We start from the raw sequence: 26,808 nt of genomic DNA, 5'->3' as shown, positions 1-26,808 counted from the left end.
GGGCTTCAAATGTTTCCCCCTTAGCCTCCCGAGAAGCTGGGGTTACAGGCACAAGCCACTGCACCCAGCTTAATGCAGGCCTTCATGTAAAAATCAGTGGCTAACTTCAAGCTTCACAGGAAGGGCATGTTTCCACAGACAGGTGGAATATTCCCAAGCTGGAGGACTAGCTGAGAAAAGGCACCCAAACTTTATCCACTTAAAGTCTTTACTTTTCTGTAACAACTCCATCAACAGTGTAAAACTGAAAACCAAAGACTATGTTTTCCAAATATTTTTTCAAAAGCAAAAGACTATATTTATTTATTTTAAATTTCAGCCAAAATGTGATAACTTCTAATTACACAACGTTATTGTAATATTCTTTCCTTTGTTTTTTTTTTTTTTTTTCCAAGAGCAGTATTCTGACTTTAAGAAATGTAGGCCGGGCATGGTGGCTGACGCCTATAATTCCAGCACTTTGGGAGGCTGAGGCAGGTGGATTACCTGAGGTCGGGAGTTCGAGACCAGCCTGACCAACATGGAGAAATTCCGTCTCTACTAAAAATACAAAATTAGCTGGGTATGGTAGTGCATGCCTGTAATCCCAGTTACTTGGGAGGCTGAGACAGGACAATTGCTTGAACCTGGGAGGCGGAGGTTGCGGTGAGCCGAGATCGCGCCATTGCACTATAGCCTGGGCAACAAGGGCGAAACTCTGTCTCAAAAAAAAAAAAAAAAAAAAAAGAAATGTAGTAGATAATATTAAGTTCCTAAGAGAGTCAGTCAACATCTGTTAAAATTCAGCCATTCTGAATAGATAGCTGGTAAACTTTAGTGGGATTTTGTGCCTCAACTTGTTATTAAAGTTACTCCTGAGAAATGATCTTCAGTTTGAATTTCCCTTCCTTTGTGCATTCAGCAAACTAATATTAAGGGCCTACTACGTGTCAGACACACAGTAATCTCATGTGTGTTCCTTAGCACACTCCTTTCCGATGGAGATAGAGAAAAACCACCCCGTGGCTCAAGCTTGGAACCACATCCTGGAGGCCAAATGTCCACCTACTCCTAGAAAAGAGCAGAAAAGATAGTCTGAGGCTAAAAACCGTGAGAATGTGTTCTGTACCGGAAATCCCAAGATCTCCTTCAGCTCCTCTCTGACTCACTTTCCTGAATTATATACTTCACACCTGATTTTCTTCATCAAGAGGGGGCAGCATAGCAAAGAATAATACTGCCTCTCTAGCCACACAAATTTGTTTCTGAATCCTCACTTCCCCACTTACTAGATGTGGAACTTGGGCATGTTCTTAAAACCTCTTTAAGCCTAAGTTTCTTCTTCTCTAAGTTGGAAATACTCTGCAGGGATAAAATGAGATAATGTGAGTAAAGCTCTTAGTACTGCGCCTGGCAAATGATAAGCACTCAGGAAAGTGTAGCTTCAATTTAATCTTGTCATTAGCTGAGCATAGAGATGACAAATGAACTAAGATTTATTAAGTTCCTAGTGATCCTTGGGCAAAAAGAGATTCTAGAAATTACTTTCTCCCCATTCTCTCTCCCCAGCCCCACCCCACATAAGTTTCTTCTTTATAGATTTGAGACCTAATTCTCTAGCTTGTGTACCGTGCTTTTCCTTAATATCCTCTTTCTAATTCTTCATGATTTACTTTGGAAATATCACTGTATATCAAGAAAACCATCAACAGAGAGAAAAAAGAAAAAGAAAAATGGTAAAAATTTATATCATGACCTAAGAGATATTTATTAGTAGCTATTTCTATGTGGTAGAATTAATGATGATTTTCATTCTTTTGACTTGTGCTTTTTTGTATTTTCCAAATTTCTACATTAGCAAGTATTGCTTTTCAAAGAACGAAAAAGGTATTTAAAAAGTATGTGTGTGTATGAGAGTGTATAGCTGGAGGAAGTGACGTAATAAAATCAATAAAAAGATATGGTTGTAGGAGACTATGTGAAAGTAACTGAAACAGGCATGACTACTGAGAGAAAATTATTTTAGTAAAAAGCCCAGGACTTTGAGCTAGAAGACATTGGGTTAAAGTCTAGTTCACTGATTTAGTAGTTGTAGGACCTTTGTCATTTAACCTTGCTAAGCCTCATTTTTCTTATCAATAAAATGGGAGTAGTAGTATCATTCTCCTTGTAATTCCAAGTAATTCCTTAAAATTTAAGTGAGATTGCAAGTAAAAAATGTATGATACATTGTGCAGAGTTAGTGCTCAGATAGTAAGTCAGTGGACTCATAATCTGAGGAGTACGTAAATACTTTTAAAAAAGAATTAATCAGAAAATTTAGACAAAAGCTCCTGTACTAATTAACATTATTTCATGCACTTGGATGTCTCATCCATACCTGATGTGTAACATGGTAAAAACTGAATGTAATATCTTTTTTCTTATTTTCCGCATCAAAACCAGCTCCCTTTCTTGTATTTATTATACTGTTGATGAAAAGTTCCACTGTAGTGTATTTTCCTATGTTAATAATATAGATTTATTCCAACCCTTGATTTTGCAATATTCAATCTGTTCCTTATTCCAATTGAGGTTTTCTCTGAAATATTGGTTTAGTTCAACCTTTTGTCTATATTTCCATTGACAATCTTGGCATATGCTGCTCTTTTCCCATTCCAAATGGATTTTTAATTTTTTTTGTTTTTTTGTTTTTTTGTTTTTTTTTTGAGATGGAGTCTTGCTCTGCCGCCCAGGCTGGAGTGTAGTGGCATGATCTCGGCTCACTGCACTCTCTACCTCCCAGGTTCAAGTCATTCCCCTGCCTCAACTTCCTGTGTAGCTGGGATTACAGGTGCGTACCACAATGCCCAGCTAATTTTTGTATTTTTAGTAGAGACAGGGTTTCACCATGTTGGCCAGACTAGTGTTGAACTCTTGATGTCAGGTAATTCACCCGCCTCGGCCTCCCAAAGTGCTGGGATTACATGCATGAGCCACTGAGCTCGGCCCCACGTGGATTTTTATGATGCCAGTGTCTCTCCTGAACATACTCAAGTGGCCTACAAATCTTCAAACTTCATTCTCATCACATCACTCTTTTTCATTAAAGCCTTCAATCTCGGCTGAGTGTGGTGGCTCATATCTGTAATCCCAGCACTTTGGAAGGCCAAGGTGAGAGGATCCCTTGAGAACAGGAGCTTGAGACCAACCTGGGCAACATAGTGAGATCCTGTCTCTACAAAAAAATGGAAAAATTAGCTGGGAGTGGTGGCAAGCCTGTATTCCCAGCTACTCAGGAGGCTAAGGTAGGAGGGTTGCTTGAGCCTAGGAGTTGGAGACTGCTGTGAGCTGTGATTGCAACACCTGCTCCCGCTGCCCTCCAGCCTGGGTGACACAGTGAGACCCTGTCTCTTAAAATAAATAAATAATACATAAAATAAAAATAAAGCCTTCAATCTAAATTCTTCGTGTTACATTCAGGACTCTCCATGAAAGTATAACCAACTGCCCCTCCATCCAACACTGTATTTCTCCAACATCAGTTCTTAGTATTCTAAAGGCCCCAGGTTGGCCCTGTCCTGTGTTCAAATTTACTTCATTACTGTTCTCTACACAAAACATGCCTTTGAATGTTATTCTCTTTCAGAGTTTATGAGCTTCAGCACTATCAACATTTTGGGCGGCATTATTCTTTGTTGTGAGGGACTGTCCTGTGCATTGTAGGATGTTCAGCAGCATCCCTGACCTCTATTTTGTGACAACCAAAAATGTCCCCAGACATTGCCCACTCTCTCAGGGCAGGGGGTAAAATCATCCCCAATTTAGAACCACTCCTCTGCTTCTATGTTTTTGCCCATATTCCATAACAACTGCACTCTCAGATTACACTATAGGTGTACATAATAGTACTAGGGACTTTTTAGAACATTTATCCCAAATTTAACATTTGAATCTAAATTTGTTATAAGGATTCTCCATGTAATTTCCAGAGGGTTGTACAAGAGAATGCTGAATACACTGCATTCATTTTTCAAACATCGTCTGGATAGGATGGTGCTTCATGTTTTCCTTCTTAAAAGGCAGTACGTATTATTAAATGAAAAGATCTCCCTCACCATTAATCCTCAGAAAAGTAACAATTTTTTTAAAAAGTCCTCTTTTATTTTGCTGTGTAAATTACATCAATATGTATTTTTTTACATATTATATTATCTTCTTGTTTGTCTATATTAGAACACATGTTCTAATTGCAGTGTAGGTGGAACATGCAGTTCATATCTGAAACTGTCTATAATTTACACAAATGTATCCAATAATATGTTCATTAAATGTTAAACAATCAAGTATTAGGTGCTTTTTATAATGCATAAATTCTTAGTAGATTATCAAGTAAATGTTTAAGAGAGTTTTATTGATTATTGAAGAAATTGTTGGGGTTTTGCATGTACTAAGAATGCATTATTATTTTTCCTATTTACAATATAAATTATTTGCTTCTGCTACACAAAAATTTGCCTTCTCACATGTTTTCAGGAGTGGATTAGATTTAGATAATTAGAAATGGCTATAGTTACATTATTTGAGCACTTACGCAAAGGTTTGTGCTAAATATTTTGTATATGTTGTTTCTTTAAAATAAATACCAGCAGACATACCTAGACAGGAAAAATAGAGAATAGATGTGGAAGAGAGGTAGAAGATCTCATTTTAAATTTTTTAGAAAATATGAAAGTAATTCTGGTTCTTAATTCTAAGAGGAGATAAAAATCTGCTTGTTATTATAAGGTAGGACATTTTGTTCCCTTACTTTCCAATTTATTTCTCCATCCACTGAATTCTAGCTTCTGCCCCCACCAAATTACTAAAACTCCATTTGCCATATTCATCAATAGCCTCTTGTGGTGAATCCAATAGGTTTTTATTCCTTATTGTATGTGATTTTTTGACTTCCTTTAACACATTTGACCATTAGGTCCCTTTAAAAATACTCTAGTCTCAAATGTTTATCCCAAGCCAAAATTCTTGCCTGATCTGCAGACGCAATGTTCAACTAAACACCAGGCATCACAACTTAGATGTCTTACAGACACTCCTATGATTCAATTATGTGACTGAATTCATCACATCTTCCTCATCCCAAATCTGCTTTTCCTCCTCTGATCACCACTTCAATAAATGGCTTCATATCACCTCAATGTTTTGAGCCAGGAATAAAGCATGATTGGTGAATTTCCTGTCCTTTGCTCCTTTACCCAAACAGTCATCAAATCTGTTGATATTTGTCTTTAATAGCTCTTAAACCTTTTATTTCTCCATCCTCACTGCTACCACCTTAGTTCTGAATCTCAGTCTTTGACTACTTTATGCAGCAATTTCCTAATTGGCCTCCCAGGTGGTCAACTAAGTATAAAAATAAAGTGCTTATTTTCCTGAACTGACCAATCATGTATGCTAAAATAGATAAGACACCTCACACAGCTGTCAGACAATGCACAATGTGGAATGAGGTACAATGAGACTGCAGGAAGAAGGCAATGAGAGTACTATCAAAAAGCTAGGGGACCTTAGTTCAGGTGGGTGATAAAGGGCAGCTAAATGTGACTACTGGGTGTCATAAGGAAAAAGCCAAATTCTAAGGCAAAGACAAGAACCAAGGATAAGCAACTACTGAAACCAACCGGAATTACAGACAGAAACCAGGGAGCAGCAGTACAGGGATTTATAGGATTCTGCAGAATATCTTATTTTTATCCAGGCCATTTTTCATAAACCAGGTGTACACTTGCAAGTTCTTATACAACAGCATCTTGAAAGATGTCATGCAGCATCTTCCCTGAGATACATGGTCTTAAGAAGTGGGGTAAAATATTTCAACTGTATCCACAGTTAGAGACGACTGTATTGAGTCACAAATAGTCAATAGGAGGGAATAATAGAGTAAACTATTCCGGAAAAAGATAAAATATATGTCTAATTATATGTCATTTTCAGCTCCTCTACCTCAACTTCATTCTAGGAGATCTTAAGGCAAAAAACTTTGCCTTTATCTCATATATAACTGTTTCTGCTCTGATATCTGCTTAGGCTACTTTGGTCTCCCCCTTAGCTAATTTTGCTTATTTTGAAACAGGATTTTGTACAATTTGTTCCTGCTGCTTGCCATTGTATTAGACAAAGTGTTGACATGATGTGTTGTTCTTTAGATAGTAAACAGTCTATAAAAATAATTAGTTACAGATAAATAATGCGTATAGCAAAGGATGTCATTTTAGCTAAAGTAAATACATGAAAATTGGTAGATTCTAAACAATAAGTTTCTTCAGGCGTAAATTAAAATAATGTTTTGAGATACATATACCTACTATGTACCGACAAAAAATAAAAAATAAAATAATGATAAAATAAAATAATGTTTTGTTTTCCAATAAACGTCAACTTCTTGCAAATAATTCTTAGGCTCTGAAAACTACCTTCTCTTAATTTTTTGTGAAAATGTCAATGAAAGTAGATAAAATTGTTCTTTGCCTATCCAAATGTTACAAACTTGTCTAGATAAAAATGTGAGGTCACCATATTCCTTGGTTAGTTGATAAATACAAGAAATGTACACAATAGAATATGATATTGTATTCTGTTTTTTTTTTTCAATGTCTTTTTTTTTTTTTTTTTTTTTTTTTTGAGACGGAGTCTTGCTCTTGTTGCCCAGGCTGGAGTGCAATGGCTTGATCTTAGCTCATTGCAACCTCTGCCTCCTGGGTTCAAGTGATTCTCCTGCCTCAGCCTCCCGAGTAGCTGGAATTACAGGCATGTGCCACCACACCCGGCTAATTTTGTATTTTTAGTAGAGGCAGGGTTTCTCCATGTTAGGCTGGTCTCGAACTCATGACCTCAGATGATCCTCCTGCCTCAGCCTCCCAAAGTGTTGGAATTACAGGCATGACCCACCACGCTGGGTCTGCTTTCTTCAATTTTAAGAAATTTCATCTGATGCAGGCAAAATAAACATAAAGATAAGCAATGTCTGTTTAGCTCTTCATTTTGAAGTGCTAAATACTTTTTTTTTTTTTTATTCTGATTATAGTCCATAACTGATATTGTCTGTTTCATTGTTTTCAGGGGTAACTCTGAATTCTTTTTAAAGATGAAGAATTATGGAACAGATTACATGAAATGCTGTACAGTTAAGAGTAATTAATAGTGATTATGATAGTCATTAATTAATACATTCATTGTATTTGTAACTATTTATAATAGTGAAATAGAAAGTGACTTTATGTTAATGGATCATGAGAGAAAAAGAAAAGTGTTTTCTTTTTTTTTTTTTTTGAGACAAGGTCTCATTCTGCCACCCAGACTGGAGAGCAGTGGCGTGATGATACCTTACTGCAGCCTTGAACTCCTGGACTCAAGGGATCTTCCTGCCTCAGCCCCCCAGGTAGCTGGGACTACAGGTATGCCACCACACCCAGCTAATTTTTTTTTTTTTTTTTTTTTCAGACGGAGTTTCGCTCTTGTTGCCCAGGGTGGAGTGCAATGGCGAGATCTTGGCTCACTGCAAACTCCGCCTCCTGGGTTCAAGCAATTCTCCTGCCTCAGCCTCCTGAGTAGCTGGGATTACAGGCATGTGCCACCACGCCCAGCTAATCTTGTATTTTTAGTAGAGACAGGGTTTCTCCATGTTGGTCAGGCTGGTCTCGAACTCCCGACCTCAGGTGATCTGCCCATCTTGGCCTCTCAAAGTGCTGGAATTACAGGCGTGAGCCACTGCACCCGGCCAATTATTTTTTTAATTTTTTTGCAGAGACAGGGTATCTCTCTGTTGCCCAGGATGGTCTCCGATCCCTATCCTCAAGCAATCCTTCCACCTCGTCTCCCAGATTGCTGGACTTTACAGGTAAGGGCAATTGTACCTAGCCAGAAAGTCTAGGTTTTGGGGAGAGTGGGTGTGTGGAAATGTAATAGAGGATAAAACTTGTTAAAGATATCATCTAAATGCCTTGGCCATAGATTTTTTTTTCACATTTCTTCTGAGAAGACAAGATTTTTAAAATTATAATATTCTCTACATTCAAATGGTTCAGTGCTGACAATTATACACCACCTATATATTAACATGGTAAAATGCCACAGGGAGCAACTCATTGTTGCTACCTAATGATCTGATTCTCTGTGAACTAAAAAAAAAAAAAAAAAAAAAAAAAAGGTGTATATTTGCACAAACAAGGTACAAGGTGATGTCAGGATCTATTAACAAAAGTATGAAGGGTCTGAATCAACCAATATGTACCTGGTTGATATTGCCATGTCACATCAGCTCCTAGTCTTCAGTTGTTTCCAGTAAAACCACCTTATATTTTTATCATACTTTACAGTTTGCAGAAAGATCTCACATAAATTATCACATTGGATCCAAAAGAGAATCCAGTGAGATAGGTAGGGCAGATTTTTGTCAATATATACTAATAAGAAACATAGACATCTAGAATGTGGCCATAACATGTAATAAATATGATGCTGATTTATATCTCCCCTCAGATTAGGAGCCAGGGAGGGATGAGAAGTTAATTGAGCTGAGCATCTCAGAAACAGGAAGTCACAGCTAAACAGCAAGAGTTGCCACCGAGAAAAGAAATCAGCTTGGACAGAGATCTTCGTCTCAACACCAAAAGGCCCCTTTGAGTTTTTCTAGCAAGCGTCCCCAGTTCTAGGAAGCCAAGCACAGAGCAAACTCTGTGTGTACTGACTTCCAAACTGCTTGGTTTTGGATCCCTTCTCACATAGTCTGAAGGGAAAGGAGGCGTATTTGTTTCATTGGATTATATGGAACATCAGAAATCAGGTGGGGTGGCAGTGGTGGAATCTCTTAAAAGTCTTCTGAATTCTTTCGTCACTGAACTGGTCCTAGTTAAAATCCTGAGCAAAGAGATTAAACAAAAGAAAACAATATCACAGATACTGAACACAAGGGAATAGTTCATATATCTGAAGAGCTCTTTAATTCTAAGCATAGTCAAGGAATAGTTTAGAGGACTTGCCTAAATCAATTTCACTTCAGAATGAAGACAATGTCTGGGTCATTGACCAACATTAATAGAAGAAAAAAAATCATTAGCTAAATAATGAAGTGACAGGAGTGGAGGAAGGTGAGAGGAAAGAACACACTAAAAAGGGAAACAGAAGACATGAGCAAAGTACAAAGGAAAAGGAAAAGAAATTGAATCTTTCTCATTTTTTTCCCCTTTGATAAAACATTCAGAACAAAGATTATAACCATACCTACTGTATAAAGGTTTAACATGCAGGAGATCAACACATCAACATAAGACCAGTTAGAAGTTCATGTCCAAGGTCAATGATACATTTTTCTTATTGCAAATCTTATATGCAGAAATCTAATTATGAGGTATGAGGATTGACCCAGGCAAAAAGACAAACATTTTACAAAACAAAAATACACCTAATTCTCTAAATAAAAATGTTTTCATCAACACATTTAAAATATTATATCTCTAAAATCAGGATAAGTTTAAGTCATAATATGGAAAAATGTGCTTTTCAGGTAATGTAAAATACATGTATTTCTGCATTCACAAATACATTCCACTTGCTAAATAGATTTTGGTTTCAATTCTACTGACATATGCTTAATAAACCTAAAGTTCTAACTATGTTCTTTTGGTAAAATGTCAATTTGCACATGTATTCAATTTGCTTCCAGTCTTTTTTCCCATATGTTTATTGACTTTTAGCTTAGTCCCTGAGGTTCTTACAAATTATTTTCTTCTCTCTTAAGATGGGGACTGATCTAGCTCAAGTTATGCACCTAAAAACTTAGTTGTAAGTAAAAAATAGAACAATAAAAATAACAACCTGGAGTTATCTCAGTTATGTGCTCTGTACCAAACAAGACACTTTATTAGGTAAATCAGTTATTAGTGCTTCATTTCAGGATAGTCTCCATACGATGTTTTTGCACCTTATTGTGGATTTTAATAAATTTTTGGCTTAAACAAACTGAAATTTATCAGCTTACATAGTGATATCCACCATAGGCAAATATATTCAGGGAATTTCTGTTTGACTAACAACATCCTCCAGTGAACACCCCCACTCCGTTTTTGTCACACATGTGGTGGTAAAGAGAGGGAAGAGAAAAATCTTTGGAGATGTTGTGGAAAAAAAACACAAACTGTAAAGTCAAAATGCTTGATGGAGAGATTCTATTTTCTCTAGAAAAAAGTATCTTTCAATTTACCTCTGCCTCGAACGATTGTCTGGTCATATTCAGACATTAGTCACCTGCCCTAAGTCACACAGTTTGTAGCACTGCTAGAGAAAGAATCTAAAACGTGATGCTCACCTCATTCAAGACTGTATCCTTTTTTAGCAGGAAAAAATGGAAAAAGGTTTTAAGTTAAAACAGAGTTCATAAACATCAACTAGGGGTTGAAGAGGGCAGTCTGAATCCCCAAATTCTTTACATTCAACTATTCATGGTCCCAGATAACTCTGAAACTTATGGTTTGAAATTTTTGGTTACTGGCTGGCATCCATTCTGATTGGTTGCTATATCCATTTTAGTTGGTCCATTTATACTTAACAGCTTTATTTACTTATTTTAGAAACAAAGTCTCGCTCTGTCACCCAGGCTGGAGTGCAGTGACACAAATGTGGCTCATTGTAACCTTCGACTCCTGGAATCAAGGGATCCTCCTGCCTTAGCCTCCTAAGTAGCTAGGACTACAGGCACCTGTCATCATGCTTGGCTTTTTCTGTTTTTTCTTTTCTTTTTTTTTTTTTTTTTTTCAGAGATGGGGTCTTGCTATGTTGCCCAGGCTGGTCCCAAACTCTGGCTCTTAAGCAATTCTCCCACCTCGGCTTCCCAAAGTTCTGATATTATAGATGTGAGCCACCATGCTGGGCCTTAACATCTTTACTGAGGTAAAATTGATATGTAACAAACTGCTCATATTTAACTATATAATTTAAATGTATCTCTATGTGTACACCTGTGAAGCCATTACCACAATCAAGATAATGAACACATCCATCACTCCTCCCAAAGTTTCCTCATGCCTCTTTGTAATTCCTGCCTCCTGACCCTCCCCAACGATAACTGCTGATGCGCTTTTGTCCCTATACATTAGTTTGAATTTCCTAGAATGTTACATAAATGATTTGTACTCATTTTTGTCTAGCATCTTCCACTCAGAATAATTATGTTGATTCTTCCATGTAAAATGTATTCGTGGTTTATTATTTTACATTGCTGGGTAATATTTCATTGTTGGACTATACCATGATTTGTTTATCTATTCACTTGTCGATGGACTATTGTCTAAATTTTTAGGGTTATTAAGCTGTGCAGTGTTGAACTTTAGATGGGTGTACAACTACTATTCCATTTAGCCTATTTTTCTAATTGTACTTGGCAGTTCCTCATAATGTAATTCTTCGAAGGAATATTTCTGTTTCACAAAATGTCAACATCTTAGGGTTTGCAAGCTATTGCACTTTTTCTCCCCTTTAATTTAGGCTGGATTGGTCAGCTTAGTCAGTCAACAGTGTTTGAGAGACCTGAATAGCCCAATTAGAAAAAAGTATTGCAAGTTTATCTGAGATCCTTGGAATAAAGATAGGTTTCCACTGAGTTTCATTGATTCTTTTCTTACTTAATTTTTTTGTTTGTTTGTTTGAGGAAACCATGTAAAACTTAGGTGTTACTAACTATTTTAAACAAAAATTAATTACAGTAATACTTATAACTAAGCTAAGAGTAAAAGACATATTTAGTTAGGGGATAAACTCATTTTTATTTTCTAATTTCAAGAGACATTTTTAAAACTAAGAGGTTTTTATTGGAATTGGAAAAATATATATTGATGTTATTTTTTTAACTGAAGGAAGTAAGACCAAGATGGGGCAGATTTCTAATTTTACTGATTGGCACTGTAGGAAAATGCTCATATTTCACAGGTATAACATTATTAATGCCCAATCCCGTAGTCCTTTTTCATGCAGAACTCCCACTGGGAGTACCACATGAGAAAGAAATGCAGGATGAGACCCGATTATTATAACTCACAAGACTAATTATGACTTTGAGTTTTCCTGGATAAGCTAATTCTTTCTGCACCCTGGGATCAGTAAGCACAAAAGTAGTCTCACTAGGGCTTCACTGCATTTAACATTATGTATATTTACAAATAAATTCAGAGACATTAAACAGTACTTCAGTTCTCCTCCATTTTCTTTGTAGTTTGTTTTTAAAATTATAAAAAAAATTTAAGACAATGCCACGGGTGTAGTTTTACTTTAAAAATAATAGTAAGGTACACACCAGTCATTTATTTTTTTGGCTTTGACTCATCTGTTTTAAATAGACTATTTATTTTTATCAGCGTCACTGGTGAGTAAGACTAAGGAGGGACATCGGAAAGCAAGGATTAAAGAGAACTTCAAAGAGAAAAGTACGATAGACAAATAGGAGTTGGAAGGAAAAGACAGAAAGAGAACAACTGTTGTAGATAAAAGAAGACTGTGGCAGGAGGGGCTTAACTTTATTTTTATTTGTGGAGAGCTTTGTGAATGACATAAAATGATTACATATTCTTGAATGATTTAAAATCAGTGTCTGATTTTCTGGCTTGACAAATCTCACAATCAATGATTCCAGAGTTTTCTATGATGCCACTATCAACAAATCCCTCCAACAGCCTTTTTTATTCAGTTACCCATTGTATCTCTATATGAGAGAAAGTCTCTTTGTGTACTAAGTAATTTCCATGTTGTGAAGTTTCTTGTCTTCAGATATCTTCAATTTTATGCTTTAGTCAGAAAACTCACATAGCATTCAAAAAGGAAAACTCAAAGCAATATAGACTTTTGTGCCCTTTACAAAGAATTAGAGCTGTGTGCCCCTACCAATATAGCAATATATTATATAAGGTCAATACTCCTTCTCACATGCCTCTAATACAGATACATTTTATGAGGTAGAACAGCAAACACTGAATCCCTCTAGTAGAGATGCACAAAACAAGTAATTATAGTTAGTTGTAGAAAAATAATTATGCAGTTGTGTGATGAAAACCAGTTTTTAACTGGGAGGGGAAATTCTACCAAAAAAGCACTTGGAAAAGCTAAATGTTGTGCTCTGGGAAACTTCTAAATGCAGCTGTATCACCAAAGAGAGGTACCATGGTTTTTTTTTTGTTTTGTTTTGTTTTGTTTTTTTTTTTTCCCCCGTAATAGCACATTGTACAATGGTACATTGAATGTAATACAGTATGCTCATGTACAAGGCACATATAATTACTGCTATTTTCTGTTGACTTTTCTGTCTAAGTGACCATTTTCTCTATTACCCACTCATATAATATTTTAGCAAGAATACCCTTTATTGTCACTTAATGCTTACCAGGTAGTCCTTGATTATGATTAAATAGACACCAAGGATCACTATCAGTTCTTATTTGGTGTCAGCTATTACTATCATAAATGTTACTGCATATTCCATATGTTCAAGATACATATAATAGCATTTAATATAGGAAAAAAGCAAACAGGGCTTTATTCATAATGTGGCATATTTTTCTATACATTAGAGAGGACATCAATGAAATGTGTACATTTCCACAGAAGGTATTTGTCGCAAATATCTAATGTTCATTTTGCTCTTACGTACACCTAACCCTCATTGAAGCCAAGAGGATTTTGCTTCCTTACTGTTAAGCATGGTTGTTCTGGGCCCTTTTAACTAAATCCACTACCATGAATGAAGTTAGAGCAGAAACAGCAAGTACAGCTGCATTTAGGCTTATATCAGCATTTCCGTTTAACACATTTTTAAACTACATTTAAGGAATGTGGAGGTTATGACATGAAATGACAAAACCCAAGCGTGTGAGCTGGATGAGACTATCTTTAGCCAGGCTTCCTGGGCCAACGGGAATGAAGTATACGGTCTAAAGAAAGAGGCTCAGCTTTGCCTCAGAATTTTCAGGAGTGTGGAGGCTCTTTTTAAAGTCTTAATATTAAGCATATCTTATCTATATACCATAATGGCATCTGTGGCCAGCAAACAAGCCCGTGAAGCTCGAGGAAGTTTCCATCCTAATCCTTTCATTGCTTCTTGCTACTTCCTCCTCCCTACAGCCATATACTGGACTCCATACCACTACAAAATGAAAAGAGCAAACAAATAAGACTACCTTTGGTGCAATTTCCATGGTTGCTTTCAAGTGAAATGCAACTTTTCTGCGTTTAGTAATTTGAGTTACTAAACTCTAAAACTGGTTTAGTAATTTGGGTGTAGAAAGGAATTGGTCAAGATAGAACCTTTAAATATCCATTTTATTATATGACGATCAATGTTAAAATAATGACAAATCTATCTATATTGCACATACCTGTATACATATATCTGTATATTCTTGTGAAATATAGAAACCCTGGTGCACATACCAAAGGATCTGTATTCATTTTTGCTTAGTTATTATCATTAATATCTTTGGGACATTTATTCATTGTAAATCTACCTTTATCGCCTCATTTTCTAATCAGTTGTAGAGCTTGATAGTAAATACACATGTTAGTGTGATATATTACATTGTCATTAATAACAAATTATTATGTATCATATTCTAAATGTTTTAGCAGACTAACATTTTCTCTTGGCAATTTAAATGATACAGCATAACCAACCACAAATTCTGAAATTGTATCTACTGAGATTTTGAATAAAAAAATTATTAAATCTGTTGCTATTTTGCAAGCTATTTTATTTTTAAAATGGTAATGTTTTCTTTAAAAACTTGGAAAAATAAATATTTGTTGCTAATTTCATACATTTATTTTGGCATACAGCATAGTGATTATTAATAATTGTTCTCTTTAAAAAGTAGATCTACTCATTAGGGGGATTGGGTTTTTAAATATAATGTTAAGATTAGTGTAATTAAGTACTTTGAATTCTTAAATACTCATTTAACAACTCCAAAAAAAAAAAATATAAGTTGAATGCTTTTAAAAGTTCTTCAAAAACCATTGTCAGTTCTATTTTGTAAAATCTACTTCAAAAATTAGTCGACTACTGTGAAAGAAATGCTTTTAATAGAGAGATGAAAAAAAGCGGGGAGGAGGGATTCAGGAGGAGAAAAATGTCAAGTGAATCAATATGATTAATTAAATTAAATGTGGATTCATAAAGCTCATATTCACAGATTTACACAATATATTCACAGTGACATTTAAAACATGTTTGGAAATCCCTAAATAAAGTCCCACGTACATGAAGACATTTTTCATCTTTAAAAAATAAAAAAAGTATCTACGTAATAAAATCATATATCTTTACTGCTAACTACTATATATGTTAATAGTTCTTTGACAGAAAAACAATTTTCAGCTGTAAAACTTTTAAAGGAAAATATATCTAGTTTTGCTACTTTCTGAGAAGTTTATCCTTAAGCCTATCCATAATCTTGGCTACAAATATAGCATAAATACTTTTTCTTGTTTTTAATTCATATCAAGGTCGTTTTGGTGTTAAGCCATTAAATTTACAACTCTCTATGCTGTTCTTCTACTGGGTCACTAAACTGTTAAAACTTAGCAGGTCAAATATTTATAAGAATAAATGTTAATTTTTACAAGTTGTAAAATATGATGTAGAGGAAAAGAACTGGTTCTTAAGTTTCTGAAATATATTGCTTTAAAAAAAAAAAAAAACTCAGGCAACACAAAGACAAAAGTGATACCTTAAGCCTACTTGTAGAATTAATATGTCTGAATGATAAAAATGACAACAGGGTCTTTAACACAACATAACACCTAAAATAAGAGATTTGGAGAGAATATCCAGGTTCTGACAGTACTTACTGGTGTGATTTTTATGTAAGTCAATTTAACTTAAGAAAATTAATAGTCTTTAGGTATTAATTCTGAGTTGTTTATGATTACTCTGTCACAAAAGTCTATTAATGTTAGTGGGTTTCTCCTCCAATCCTGTGTATTTCATATTAGTATAAAGCCTTTTATTCCTGCTTTCATGAAGAGTATATTATATTGCTTTCACAACAATTCAGTCATAGCTCAAGCTATTTTAACAAATGACAATTTTTCCCTGTAAAAAAGGTTCCAAGATGAAGATTTTACATCACAGAGAAAATGGAGGAAAATTGAGAGAATACTTTATTTCCTTTAGTAGCTTGCTATTGATGATGAAAAACAAGGAAACAAATATAATTGGTAAAACAAACCCCAAAGGAAGTTTCAAGTATCTCAAATAGGGGAATATTCTTAGCTGTAAATAGCTCAATTTTATTTCTAGAACCCAAACTATGTATCCCTACCCACCCGCCCCCCACCACCACCAATCTTGCTTCCAATTTCAATACTTCAGCCTTATCAAGTAAACAAGCTATTGTTAGAATAGAAAATCCAGCTAAGGTTTGAGGGCTGCTGCCACGTCCCTCTCTTCCTAGCACAATTCGGTGCCAATAGCTTTTGGAAAAGGGAAGAAAGAAAGGTCTGCCACTGTGGTGCGTGGAAGTAAAGGGGCAGAGGGGCATCACTTCAATCTCTTGGCTCTGGCTCTTTCTCACTCTCGCATCTCCAGAGAAAAGAGATGCTCTTCATTCACAAAACAAAACAAGAAAATCTCTATAATTATTTTTGGCTCAGCTCCATTGAAATTCATTCTCCTGGAAGCGTCTCTGTTTTAGATTAAAACAATGCTTAGAATATTCATTCTCTGCTCCCCTTTTCTTGCTTTCTCTCTCACTACCCCTGCATGCCACCCACCCCCAACCCACCCACCCACCACCATTTTCCTCTTGCTTTCTCTATTTCTCAGTCTTGGTTTCTTTTGCTGTCTGCCCCTGCCTTTGGTTATATTTTTTCTTAATAGTACCAAAGTTAGGCCTCAGAGATTGCTAATACCAGTGCCTACAAGTGCCTACTCAAGGTCTCCATGTTTAATGTCATTTGTTCAATCTCCTCCCCTCTTTCAGTCAGGGAATTTTCCCAATCCTGTGTCACTGGTCATATTTTATGATTGTTGATTTGCTGATATAATGCTTCAAACCAAAAAATAGATCACTGCTTGTTTTATCCTGTTCAGTAAAATTGGGAATACAATTTACTTTCTCTTTCTTACAGACCTCTCTTCAATATCTAGTCCTCAAAAGATGAATAAAATCTTCGTTGTCCATAGTACATGGTAGTTATTAAATTTCAGCAGAAAAGCATAGAAAATTATTATTTAAAAAATCTAAATTTTACCATTTAGTCAGACAAAATTTAATGCATGAAAGAAGGATATAACTATACAAATTTTTTTTATCACTTTTAACCTTGATTTTTTTTCTTTACGGTAAAACTTTTGGCTCTTCTCTTTGCTAAGGGAAAACAATTTCAGCAAATGGAAAGTCGAATTCCTTTTCCAAACAAAGTTTGTGTGTACATATTAACAAAAGTTATTTGTGCTGTGAAATGTGGGGTCCTGTTTCCTGAAACAGTGGATTCATTTTGGAACCTACTACAAGACAATAATTTTATTTATAATGACTTACATCCTGTGGAATTCCAATTTCTCATACCTTTCAATTTTTGGTGACTGTAGACAAAAGTTGCTGATAAACCTTTTACAGAAAGAGGCGGATCTGATACCTACATTCATTAATATTAATGCATTATTCTGTTTCTTACTTTCTAATTGTAATAATGAATTTGAGTTCGTTTCAAATTCTTGGTTGTTAGCAAAGGCATCCAACCTTAGTACCCATCACCCGTGGAGTGCGCTTCCTATTTAGGGGTACATTTCTGCTCCTTTGAACAATGAATGTTTTATGTGGATACTGTATTCATATATAAGTAAGCCCTACCCTTCCTGCACCATCTTGACAAACAAAACAAAATCCTGACAGTTGCCTAGATCTGAAATGTCTCTAGGATTTCCTATATGCTCAACAACACAAAAGCAATTGTGTAAGCGTGTATTTAAAAGAGTTTGAAAATCCATTCTAAGACTTCACAAGAACTGATTACTGAACTCCATTTGGTTTACCAAATAAAGAGGAGAAAAGAAAAAAAAAAAAAGGAAAAGCACACACTGCCGTTAATTACACTGTAAACATTAAATATTCTTTCTTTCTATCCTTTGCCCTTTTCAAAAAGAAAGGTGGTAATTTACATGTACTGTGCCTCTTTCCTCTCATTGTTTTAATTCCTTTCCTTCTGGTTTCTTTTTACTTCTATAGAAAAGAGGTGGACATATTTGAGAAGATAGAAATGTTTACCTAGTACATTTGTACATTTTCTTCATGTAAAGAAAGAGCGTAGGCACCTTCTACTTTGTCTTATGACCTTTGTTAAGCCACTAATCTGGAAGCTGCATTTTAATTACAAAATATTGTAAAGGAATATAGTAGGAATACACAACCTTTGATTCCTAGCCAAATGAGAGAAGTTTAATAGCAATGTATAGTTGCAGGAATGGTTATGCTTGGGATCCATATGCATGTTCAACTCACACATTCAGGCAGTGCAATAAAGCAGGGAAAAAACAGCTGATACACAAAAGGGACCGTCTAGACAGTACCCCATCAGTCTGGCTAAATTTGGTGCTGGCATTCCCAACGGGATTGTAATATAATTGTTCTGGTGTCTGCGTTCATTCTCCCTGTCAAACACCATTCCAAATATACATCCTTCTCCCCCCAACCATTCTTGTTCCACAAATATGAAGCCCAAACTGTGCCATGTTGGAGAGGGTGTTAGATGGCTCAAGCCAAAGAAAACGTTATAATTTAGCAAAATCACATTGTTTAATTCCTTAAAAAAAAAAAAAAAAAAAAAAACCCTGTTACATCTTAGCTCCAAATAGAATTAATTTCAATCAAATTGTAATAATTTAAATTAAGAACATGGAAAAGATTTCAATGCAAATACAAACAACCTGAAAATATTCAGCACCTTAGATGAAAGCAAATAGGCCTTTTTGCTCCCTTATATTTATTAGCCTCTGTCAGAAAATTTAACAGAAATCAGAGACGTGAAAGTGTAATGATCGACATGGATCATAAATTCTAATGAGGAAAAAACCTAATGAAAAAAATGTTAAGCAAAAGCATTGAAAAAAGGCAAATTGTGTATTTTTTCTTTCTTGTGCTTAAAGCCATAATTTTTTTACTCTAAACACCTTACGAAAGTTGAAATTGTGATATTTATATATGAACAACTTCATAGTTTTGGCTCTTTATAAAAGAAACCAGCCATACTTACCCACAAATTTATAATAACTATCAATTAATATTTTTAAAATACTTTGGTTTAAAACACTGAGAAAATGGAAATCACTACTTACAAAACCGAATAAACCAAAAGGGACACGATTAAAATGAATAATACACAGATTATTGGCAAAAATATTTATAATCTAAAAACTTCCACAATGTTGAAATTAAAACTGTCAGATTCCTTTTTTTTTTAAAAAAGGAAAATTCAGACTTTAGGATTACCATATAATATAACCACAGATACATTTATTTTATTTTCTGTTTTAACATGTCACCTCTGGGCATTGCTTAGATATTAAAATTGGGCAGTAAACCTATATTTTAATCTTTTTTTAATTCCAAAAAAAAAAAATTTGGGGAAAGAAGCTGGGCTGTTTGTTTTGTCTTGTTTTATTAAGTGTAAATCTATGTTTGTACTTCTGATTTGGGAGGTTTAATAATCTTTTCCTTGATGCTGTAAATAGAAATTGGTCTCCCACCTCCCAGCAGTTTTGAGATTCTAGATTAGGAACCCAAGTGAGTGAAGAAATCTCCCAACCCCCATCAGGGACTACTCTAACTAAAGAAAAATCAAAGAAAATACTTCAGGCACTACATCCTGCCTTTATCCAACTTCAGGAGGCTGAGAGACAAACACACCAACCAAAACGGGGCACAAGCGAGAAATGGCTGTTCCAGAAAGAAGCAACACACAGTCTCAACTCGCACAAAGACAGAGCACCAATTACACAGAAAACCACAACCAAAGCAATCCAGAAACACTCAGATATGCTTTGGAGATGCCTTAAAATGCTCACGTGGAAAAGAAAGAGAAAATAAGTTTAAGAGATTGTATCCTTTTATTTTTAATTTTTAAAAATGTAATTAGTGACTTCATACTTTTCCTTTCTTTGTATAAAATTGCTATTCTGATGTGCACATGGGTGCTAGAAACAGTCATTAAAAAGATAATATTTGAGCATAGTGCCTGCCGGAAGCTGGGTATTTTGCTTGTGATTGTTTTTTTATTCGCTTTTATTTTACTTTTTTAGAATACATACATGGTATAAAGTGAAAGAAAGGCATACTGTAGGCCTCTGTGAGATGAGACAGCGTAGCAAAATCTGAGTTTTATACTTAGTTTTCAAACTATTGAATAATATCCTATGAGACCTCTTAGGTCTTAACTGGATTAAAATGAATATATTTGTGCTCCGGCTCTTTTCAGCTAACTAATGTACATGTGAATTGATAGTGTACGAGGGAGCAGGCGAGAGCAAGTGTATATGACACTGGGAGTGGATGCAGGGGCCAGGCCGAGTGTGACTGTGTGAAGGAGCGTGCAGGACGGTGTGGGCTGTCTGGACAGAGTGAGAGAAATGAAAATTAGCAGGCCTTGGGGTCTGGTGCGTTTTGTCCAGAACCACAAGAGAAGCTTAGTTGGGAGATGAGGGGGGAGGGGAAGGGTGTTGGTGAAGGGAGGGTGGAGAAGGAGGTGTGGCGTGTGTGTGTGTGTGTGTGTGTGTGTGTGTGACTCTGAGGTTTCAGTTATGGTTGAGCCTTGGGTTTTTGTTTTGGCGGTTCCCAGCATAAATAGGCTGGAGTTTCAGGTTCAGGGTGGAGTGCATGCCAGGGGATCGGATCGTCGTTCTGAGTTTCTCTTTCTGGCCCTTCTCTATGGTTGCTGCTCAGAACATTGCGGCTGTGAAGGATTGGGGGGAGAAGCAAGGGATGGGGGTCTGTCTGCAGCTGCCCCTCTCACAGTTGAATAAAAGAACTTTTTTTTTCAGGGGTAGGGAAGCTGTGAATACCTTTCCCAATAAGATGAGGCATATTGAAAACTATATTAAATTACCCTGATTAACAATTTAGCCACGAACAGGGGAGCTTTGGGAGATCTCTATAGGCAGGACTGGGGGCTATTCATGCCAGCAGCTAAGAGGTCGAAAGGTTTCTGAAGTTCACAGGCTCAGAGCCTTTGTTATGCTAACAGACAATCTCAAATCAGCTGCCTAGTGGAGTGTGAAATATAAATGATTCCTTGAGAACTTCCAATAAGTTGTCACTCTTGCTCTCCAAATACCAGGACAGGCTGCTAATTTCTAGCGGGCCCTTTTGCAACATTGCTAGCCCTAAATGAATGCCTTTGTAGTTCAAATAATCTTTTCAAGGGAGCTGTCCTATCATCATAGCCCAAATGCATCTTGGTTTTGACTATTAAATGAAAATCAGGGCTCAACTGTGCTTGACTTTTCCAAGCGCCCGATGTTTGGGAAGGATGGTGGCAGCTCTCATGCACAACAAGTTAGCACCCACTGCAGGAGGCCAGGGCATTAATAACAGCCCACAGCCCCCAGCTACCCCAACTCTCACCCCCACTCCCTACTGGGAACAAAGCTCCAGGAGAGATTTACGTGGCTTCCCTTGGGCTGGACTACCTTCCTCTTTCAACCACACCAACATTTCTTTAATTTATGGACCCTCTATCCAAGAGGATAGCCAGCTGACCTGCTAGCATCTGACTGGTCACTTCGAAGCATCAACTTTGGGGATGGATGTATTCATTCTTCAGGGCAGATGAGAGGTCAAGGGGAAGAGGGTAAGGTGTGCGTCCAGGCCATGCCCCTAGTATCAGATGCCTGTGGATATTATTTTATCATTTTCCCATGAGAAGGATGTGAACATGGCTTATGATCTTGAGGGTGACCTTTGAGCAGGTCCCGATGGATAGAAAACCAGTCTTGGCTCGGAGTTAAAATTGCAAAGCTTTTAAAATAAGGAAAAGCACCCCCATTCTAAATCTCAAACAAGCTGAGAGGAGTGAGAATGAGAATCTATCAGGGACAGTGTGCTCAAACATTCTTATAGAAAGGACAATGCAATTTATACAAATAAAGAAAACACATAGACAAGAGGACAGAAACGAAAGGAAACTAGAAATCCATCTGCATCAGCCTTCACAAAGGAAAGGATAAAACCTTACAGCAATAACTTGGGTCCTGAAAATTTTGATATTTTTGACTCCATGACCTCCACTTCCTTGCTGAAATATAAAAAGGTCCATGATATCACAGAAGCCTCAGCTTTTTCCAAACAGAGCAGGTTTGATTTTTGAGGCAAGGAATGGGAAAAAATCAAATGGACTACATTTCTTAGTATATAATTAGGGTAAGTTTACATTCACATAAACAGTATTTTAAAATACATCATTAAGTAACTTTATGAAGCTGGATGATACAGCCATACAGAAAAACCGAGGGCCTTGGTTTCTCGTCATCTTATTGTTCTTCTAATTACAATGATTTAAAATGATTACATCAAAAATATTCTGGGGAAGTTAGTTTCTACTGGTTTAGAAACTGATTTAAGTAAACACTTCTTTGTACTCTAGGTCTACTAAAACTTCTGACTATATATTAAAACATGAATTAGATATAAATAAGAATGGTGGCATAATTTCATCAGTTTTGAAATCGTCTAGCTTACCTTTTAAAATCTTTTTTAAAAAGCCAGGGTAGACAGTACAATTGTGAAGGACTCTGGGATTCAACTCAGAGAATTTGGTTCTTAGACTAGGAGCCAGTGTTTAAGAATCAGGTCATCTTTGTCTTTCAAATTCTTATTTGTTTCACTCAGTAAAACAATCTGCAAATAATATTGCCTAGGAAAATTAGTTCAGATTACTGACATTACAGGAGTAAAAGTTTATGGTTTCTTCTGCCAAATGTCAAAATTAAACAATAATGTATTATTGATCCACTCACACCCTTCTCAGGGAGACTTAGCATCCTTGTTATCCTTATTTTACACACAGTAAAGTGACTGGCTTTGGATGCACTTCTAATTATGCAAAACAGAAGGCAACATTGATAGCTAAAAGTTCAGCACATGAGAGACAATGTGCCTAAATTTAACTTTTCATCTCTTTTCCATCTTTTAAAATTTAATTAATATTAAATGGTAGAGTATCTACACATTATTGACACATTCTGGACATTCAAAGGAGAAATACTTTCCCTGTGCTTTCCAAATACTTATTTTACCACTTCGAAGTGTCCTCTCTCTTTCCGTCTTTAACACATCAAAACAGGGAAGAAAGCGCTTTTGTGTTATAACTACAGAGAAAACATTTGAGAATGTGTCAATGCACTGAATACCAGCACCAGTTTGGGGGTTGGTTTGTTTTTTTCCCCCTGCCGTGGTATTTCTTTTCCCTCTGCTTTTGCAGTCTTTAAACTCTGACCACTTTTAGAAAAGCAATGGTTGAAATGAAAAGTTAGGACAAATTGCATTAAACCTGTGTGTTGCCAGAATATGAGCGTGATGAAAGCAGGGTTGGGACATTATGGAGCCATAGCAGCTCTCCACACACAGAAAATTAAAATAAAATAAAACATAAAAGCTGTTTTTTTTTTTTTTTCTCTCTCTCTCTCCCTCTTTCTTAAATACCCATGATCTAAGAGAAAGGGAATTCCTCTTTTAAAAAAAGTTTCCAGGGTTGCCATTTCTCCATCGTGGGGGTGTCTGAATGCGTGTGTTTATGTGCGTGCATGTGAGTATGCGTTTGGGGAGAAAAGAAAGAATGGGGAGGAGGAAGGGCAGATAACTTTACTGACATATTAATTCTTTAGATAGCAGTAAATGAATGGTCCAAATAGACATTTGTTTCCCTTAATAAGTTTTGTACAGGTCTCTTACAAGCTGTAGCATATGCTTCATTTATATGTATATTTATTTAGAAGTTTAGAGAATAATAGCTGTAGTTTGGCTATAGTAGCAGTTATTATTTAAAGTCCAAAGAGGTTACAACTTTTCTGCTACTCTAAACATGAATACAAAGGTCTCTTGTATATGCCTCTTGCTTTATGTTGAGGGCCAATTAAAAATAAAGATAATATTCTGTCGAGCCTTAGGAGGCGAAAGAATGAGGCTAAAAGGCAAAACGACTCCAAGATGGCTGCCTCTTCCTTCTTCCCCCTCCTTACTGCCTGTTTTCCACATGAAAATTAATGTAATATTTTGTTTGGAAATCACATTGTAGGTCATTTGCAAATGAGGCAGCCTCTGAGGCACCAACATCTGCCTAGAATACCCTCATGATGCCATCGAGGTATGGAAAGGGATTAAAATGCAAACATTCAAATGTATTTAGGTTTGTACATAGTGACTAGAATCACACACATACACACTTGAATGTGTGAACAACACACACAGCTGCAAATGGAATAAAAGGCCAAAATCCTTCTTAATTCTTAGGACAGAAGGGCAAAGGAAGGCGCCAGGCCACCACCTTTCTCCCCAAAGGTTAGAAAATGCACAGTTCATGGTCTGGATTCGATGTTTTAAAAAAGATATATCTTACTGATGACTCTCTCATTAGCCAGACTTCTGAAGTCTGGGGAGACAAGATTTCCATAAATTATCTCTCTAACTCATCTCATGCTGGTGCAAAATGCAAAGCTAAATTTTTTAAATTGTTAATATTTTTTTAAAAAGAGAAAATACTAAGCTAACCAGTTTCCTGACAAACAGGTTAAAAGATTAAGATCACTAGTAATTATTACTATTAATTATAATAAATAATTTTTATCATAAAATTCCACCCATAAAGCTAAACTAAAAATAATGTAGGAAATAAATAAAAGCATATTTGGCTCTTTCTAATAGATTTATAGCAGGTTACTGAGCAGACTTGACTGCACTAGGCAAAGAACAAAGCAAATGGTTTAGTTCCTACAGGAAATATATTAAAAAGAAAAAAAAGGAAAAACCCCCACAACCCTTTATCTAAAAGCCATCAGGGACAAGCACTCAATACAAGTTAACAAGCAGGAACTGATAAGATAACATTTATATGAGGTCAGAAGTCAAATGCCAGTCAAAGGCTTTTAACCTCTTGGGTCATAAACAGGAATAGTTAAAAGTGAGAGGTAGTTATTTATCGGATTTTAAGGGTACCTGATCATTGCCAGAGAATCACCGATAATGAAACTAATTGGGATTTATAGAAAAAGAACTTTGTAGCTGTTCAAAGAAAATTAACCTACAAACCCACAATTCTTCAATTGGTAGGGAGAAAAACAAACAAAAAATCCCTCTTTTGGGAGAGAAATAAATCTGGCAGTATAAATAGTAACAAAATCTCTCTCTCAAAATCAATAATTTATGACTAATGTACATATCGATTAATATATAGTAAATAATTTTTAAAATAAATTCTGTATTAACAATCTAACAACAAAAATAAGCATTACATAAGGTATTTCCAAGTTTTGTTCTTTTTCTTTGTTCCTTTTCAGACCCTCTAAATTAGACAGAATATAACTCCAATATCACAATATTTCTTGCCCTCAGAATGCCATCATTTATAAATTTCAATATATATATATTCTAATAGCAATTATTTTTAAACATTGGAATATTGAAACTGCTTAATTAAATTTTTATATTAATCTATCCAGAGAAACAGATGTCTCTTTTATTTGCTGTCAGAATATTTTTTCTTTGTTTTGATTTTTGTCCTTTTTGTCTCTTTTTAGGTTTACATTCCAAACTCCCAATCGTTCCTGGTCTCTGCATCCATGCTGGTTCATATTTTCAAAGCATACCCACCCCTCTTTTTTCTTTTGCAATAAAAGAAAGCAGATCTAGATATTTCTTTCTAGAGAGAGATAGAGGGAGTGTTGTTAGGCCTGCTAAGGCCCACTGTTTCTTTAAACAGAGTCCATAATACCCTAGGCGAACATTGTGGATTTAAAATGCTTTTAAATATTTATCACTAGTATTTTATCATCATATTCAAATGACACCTGGAGTGCACTCACCTTTATTGACAATCTCTGTTCTGAAAGTCCATTTGCTTCCTTAAAGCCCCCCAAGCAGAACAAGGACTACCCGTTTTCATTCAGTTAATGTTTAGTAAAAAACCAAGCAACCTTAATCAGCATGCTGATTGCATCGTCAACTAACAAATAATTTACTACTCTGAGCATTGCATTCCATTAAAAGCTCATTAAATTTTCTGTTCTCCAATGGGAGGTTTAGCTTTTGAACTGCATGCTTTTGCTTCGAATGATCATTTATTCAATCTTTGCAAAATGTTGTGGGGTTTTTTTTTTCCTAAAGTATAGGTGAGCATTTCAATACCTATAGATTGCAAACATATGGAAACACAGCCCAGAGTTGGAGAATGTTCAATTTGATTTATAAACTCTGTTTAATAAAAATTCAACACAATCTCTTGTACTTTTAGTAAATTCAGAAATAGTTGAGTATATCTGTGGTTATATGTGATCCAAACATAGTCTCAGAAATATGAATACATCATATAAAATATCAAAACCTTTTTTATGCTTAAATTTTTCTTTTCTGCCTGTTATAGCTATAATTATTTTTATCCTTGTAAATAGTTGTTTTCCATTGATTGAAAAAGGGGCATGATACCACAAAGCTCTTACCCTATTTGATGCCACACTTAATACTTTGGGGGGGGGTGGGCAGTGGCTGGTTACCCAAAGAAACCACATTTTCTGGGGTTTGCACATTTTTTACAAACTCATAATCCCCT

The 26,808-nt window shown here is 35.7% G+C and overlaps 1 long non-coding RNA gene across 1 annotated transcript in view; it reads right to left on the bottom strand.

The window, feature by feature from the left end:
• Positions 1 to 26,299, bottom strand: part of LOC106998839 (uncharacterized) — a 45,309-nt gene extending 19,010 nt beyond the window's left edge. Inside the window, exon 1 of the long non-coding RNA XR_001445386.3 lies at positions 26,066 to 26,299. This is a non-coding gene — a long non-coding RNA (uncharacterized LOC106998839). The remainder of the gene's footprint in view (positions 1 to 26,065) is intronic.
• Positions 26,300 to 26,808: the final 509 nt, after the last annotated feature.

Source organism: Macaca mulatta, chromosome 6, assembly GCF_049350105.2.
Source record: "Macaca mulatta isolate MMU2019108-1 chromosome 6, T2T-MMU8v2.0, whole genome shotgun sequence".
In the NCBI taxonomy this organism is placed as follows: Eukaryota; Metazoa; Chordata; class Mammalia; order Primates; family Cercopithecidae; genus Macaca; species Macaca mulatta.
The sequence above is the reverse complement of the archived record's forward strand: the minus strand, read 5'-3'. Positions and strand labels throughout refer to the sequence as shown.